This window comes from Myodes glareolus, chromosome 4 (genome assembly GCF_982192425.1).
Source record: "Myodes glareolus chromosome 4, mMyoGla1.1, whole genome shotgun sequence".
Taxonomy (NCBI): Eukaryota; Metazoa; Chordata; class Mammalia; order Rodentia; family Cricetidae; genus Myodes; species Myodes glareolus.
The window spans coordinates 121,806,071-121,810,707 of record NC_142029.1 but is presented as its reverse complement, the minus strand read 5'-3'; the positions used below and the strand labels follow the sequence as shown (position 1 = coordinate 121,810,707).

Here is a 4,637-nt window from a genome sequence, read left to right as displayed (position 1 = left end):
TGGTACAGCTACATTTTTTTGGTTCAGTCTATTTAACATTTTGTAAGCTTCTTATACCTTCATAGGCATATCCTTCTTTAGGTTGGGAAAGTTTTCATCAATGATTTTGTTGAATATATTTTCTGTGCCTTTGAGCTGGAGTTCTTCTTCTATCCCTATTACTCTTAGGTTTGGTCTTTTTTACAGTGTCCCAGATTTTCTGAATGTTTTGTGTGAAGGATTTGTTGGATATAATATAATAATATAATATAATCTGTTTCCTCTACTGTATCCTCAACTCATGAAATTCTTTCTTCCATTTTTTCTATCTGTTGACTAAGCTTGCATCTGTAGTTCATGTTCGTTTACCCAGATTTTCCATTTCTAGAATTCCCTCAGTTTGTGGTTTCTTTATTGTCTCTATTTCAATTTTCAAGTCTTGAACTGTTTGAACTGTTCACTTCACTTGTTTGTCTTTTTTTGTTTTCTTTGATTTCTTTAAGAGATTTATTTATTTCTTCCATTTTTTTCTTTTCCTCCATTTCTTTAATGGGATTTTTTATTTCCTTTTTAAGGGTCTTTAAAATCTTCATAAAGTAATATTTAAGGATGTTTTCTTCTCCTTCTTCTGCGTTAGAATTTCAGGTCTTCCTTTTGTAGGACCTCTAGCTTCAGGTGTTGCCATATTGCTCTTTCTGTTGTTGAATGTATTTTGTGTTGGTGCCTACCCATCTCTTCCTCCAAGGGGTGCAGGTGGGGCCTCTGCTTCAGGGGGTCTCTCTTCCTCCAATTACTTCAGATGGGGCTTGTTGCTTAGATGGTTACAGATTCTCCTCTGGGGGACTCCTCTCCATTTGCTGTCTGGGCCAAGGCTCTGGTGGTCATAGCTGCAGTGAGGAATCGTTGCAGGTATGAGGCAACTGCTCCAGGATCTTTGGGGTTTGGTGGTTGGGGCTGGGGCATGGGATGTTCCTCTGTGGGCTTGGACCTGGACAGCAGGGCCCTCTTGCTGGGAACCCAGATACTCACCTCTCCATGGCAGTCAGTGCCAAGGCTCCAGTAGTCAGAGATGTGCTGTGGGATGGTTAGGAGTGAGAGGAGTCTCCTTCCAGGCCTCAGGCTTTGACAGGTGGAGGTTGGGTTCAGGATATGCCTCTGGGCATTAGAGTCTAGAGGGCAGGGCCCTCCAGCAGGGAAGCCAGATACACATCTTTCCAGGGACAGTCAGCTCCAAGTCTTTGGTGGTCTCAGATGTGGTGGTACATGGTTGCTGATATGGGGAGGCGCCCAGATTTTTGGGTCTTGTCTGGGGGTTGGGAGTGGGGCACAGGATGTGCATCTTGGAACAGACTTATTTTGGGGCCACTGAAGAGCAGATTCTTGTTTATTGCCAAAACTGTCACCATTGAGTTGGTATCAGATTCTAAGTTGCACAAGTGACCTGTACTGTGAAGAAAGGATGGGATGTCACATTATTGAGCCGATTCTCAAGACAATCATGAAAATGTTTCAGTTCCTAAAAGGTAGTGTATAGCTGCCTATAGAATAGCATATAGAAGTGTTCCCTTTACCCCACAACCTCTCCAGCATAAGTTGTCATCGTGTTTTTGATCTTGGCCATTCTTACAGGTGTAAGATGGAATCTCAGAGTTGTTTTGATTTGCATTTCTCCGATGACAAAGGATGTTGAACATTTCCTTAAGTATCTTTCAGCCATTTTAGATTCCTCTTTTGAGAGGTCTCTGTTTAGGTCTGTACTCCATTTTTTTATTGGATTATTTTTTTCTTTTGATGACCAATTTCTTGACTTCTTTGTATATTTTGGAGATCAGACCTCTGTCTGATATGGGGTTAGTAAAGATCTTTTCCCAGTTTGTAGTGGAAATGCAAGCTGGTCCAGCCCCTTTTGGATATCAGTGTGGCGATTTCTCAGAAAATTAGGAAACAACTTTCCTCAAGACCCAGCAATACCACTTTTGGGTATATATCCAAAGAATGCTCAATTGTACCACAAGAGCATGTGCTCAACTATGTTCATAGTAGCATTGCTTGTCATAGCTAGTACCTGGAAAGATCCTAAATATCCCTTGACCAAAGAATGGATAAGGAAAATGTGGTACATCTACACAATAGAATACTACACAGCAGAAAAAATAATGACATCTTTAATTTTGCAGGAAAATGGATGGAACTAGTGCTACATCCATGGCTGTCTCGCCAGTGTAGCAGAAATGCTGACTAGGCAGGCAAATACTGCCGGAGGATAGGGATCCGCGCTCCTCGGAGTTGAGTCCCTGGCTGCCCTGTGGCAATCAGTTGTGGTGTAATGCCACCTGAGTTGCCATTTGTGCTGACTCGACCTAGCTGTCCTTGGAGCCATATGTCTGTCTTTTCCCTTGTCTGTGTGTTCTTTGTGATTCTTGCATATTGCTAACAGATCAGACTATTCCAGGCAGTTGCGGATACAAACAAAACTGCTGAGAACATTTTTGAAATCTGCTCCACTATTAATTAAAACCTTAAAAAAGTAGCCAGTTCTGGGAATTGCCAGAATCATTATCAGGACAATTCCTTGATGATGTGGAACAAAGGGAGTTAATTTTACTAGGAAAAACCTTAGAGGCTTTAGTCATTTGCCTGAGAAATATGTACAGTTGTAAATAGAAGGCCTATGAAACCTTTCTTGTGGGAAGAAAAAGACCTAGCCTAAGCTGACAATATCTGAGCCTGAGAATTGAGAAGGGAGGAGAGTTGAAGTTAGTGATATAAAGTAAACTTCAGAGATATTGAAGACTATGTATTAGAAATTTCCTAGCAGAAAGCTTTCCCAGGGAGATAGTAGCCTTTTTTTCTCACCTAGGCACACAAGGTCACTTAGCTTAAACCAACCAGCCACCTGCAAGCTGATAAAGATGGTCTAGCTCAAGGGCAGTGATCTCTATGAAGGCAAGAGGAGAGAGTTTGTTTTGTAAAGTGTGAGAGAGCAGAAGTCCTTGTACCCAAGTCAAAGCATCCTCAAAGATTCTTTTTGTAAACTATTTTATGCTGTTCTTTTCTGTTTTATGATCGGATGATGTATGCCTTTGCCAAGTTCTTTGATTGTAAAAAAGAAATATATAATCCTGCACTGAAGTAAGTAAATAGCAGCAGCATTTTCAAAAATACATTGAGAATGACTGTCTGTCAATTTCCTCCGCCATATCCTGATTTCTCCTGTGCCTTTGTCCTGATTCCCTTATGGTCTGAGTGGCTCCCCTGAGCCAGTCCGTAGCAAACTAGAAAACATCATTCTGAGTGAAGTAACCCAGACACCGAAAGACAGTTGTCACATGTACTCACTCATAAGTGGTTTTTAAACATAAAACAAAGAAAACCAGCTCACAAATCACAATTCCAGAGAACTTAGACAACAATGAGAACCCTAAGAGAGACTTACATAGATCTAATCTACATGGGAAATAGAAAAAGACAAGATCTCCTAAGTAAATTGGGAGCATGGGGACCTTGGGGGAGGGTTGAGGGAGGGGAGCAGAAAAAAATGTAGAGCTCAATAAAAAAAAAGAATGGCATACAGTGCCTATAGAATACCTATGACTGCTTTATATAGTATAGTATGTAGCTGCCTATTGAATAATGTGCAATGCCTTTACCAGCTTACTGTATCATTGAAATAAATTTTTTAGCTACTTCATTGTTTTATTTTTTTAATATCATTGTTTTGCTTGTTTTTTGCTGTTTTTTTTTCTCCCCACCTAAAATCCAAGAGGCTATATAATATCAGTTTTTCTCCTTTTTAAGAAATTCCTGCCTGATCAGCAGGGGCCCTGACTTCTAGCAGAGGGCCATCGGAGGGGTGAGTGTCCTTCGGGCCGGGGCAGGGTCCCGGTGAGGAGGAGCTTGGGTATTCCCCGACCCCATAGACGCCCAGGTCACCCTGCAGTGCTGGCTACCCCTTCCCGCCTGCCATCCCAGCTCCCATCCAGGTACGAATTCCTATATTTCTCCCTTCCCCCTGGGGCCATAAAATTTCCCCAGCTCAGCTGCCTTGCGAGCTGGGCCTGGGCTGTAGGCGCATCCCGGCTGGAGGCAGTTGCTGGGTCTTAAAGGCCTCCCGGAGGCCAGGTGGACCAGGGGCCAGCTCAGTCACATTCCTGACCAGCAGGGGCCCTGATTTCTAGCAGAGGGCCATCGGAGGGGTGAGTGTCCTTCGGGCCGGGGCAGGGTCCCGGTGAGGAGGAGCTTGGGCATTCCCCGACCCCATAGACGCCCAGGTCGCCTGCAGTGCTGGCTACCCCCTCCCGCCTGCCATTCCAGCTCCCATCCAGGTACGAATTCCTATATTTCTCCCTTCCCACTGGGGCCATAAAATTTCCCCAGCTCAGCTGCCTTGCGAGCTGGGCCTGCATTGTAAACACATCCCGGAAAGAGGGAGTGCCTGTGCTTCATTAGCCTGCCCAAGGAAAGGTGGGCATTCTGTCAGTGAAGTCCCTGCCCAAGAAGGGAACCTGACCCGGTAACAGAAGTTTCAATAGAGAACATTTGAAGTAAGAGATGGGCAGATGCCAAGGCAAGACCTCATCCAACAATCTGAAAAACAACATGAAAACACCAGATCCCAACGACCCTAGAATAGAAGGACTTGAACACCTTAACCCAGA

At 43.8% G+C, this 4,637-nt stretch overlaps 1 pseudogene; it reads left to right on the top strand.

Moving 5' to 3' along the window:
- Positions 1–1,310: 1,310 nt before the first annotated feature.
- Positions 1,311–1,424, top strand: LOC148122450 (small nucleolar RNA SNORA24; annotated as a pseudogene).
- Positions 1,425–4,637: the final 3,213 nt, after the last annotated feature.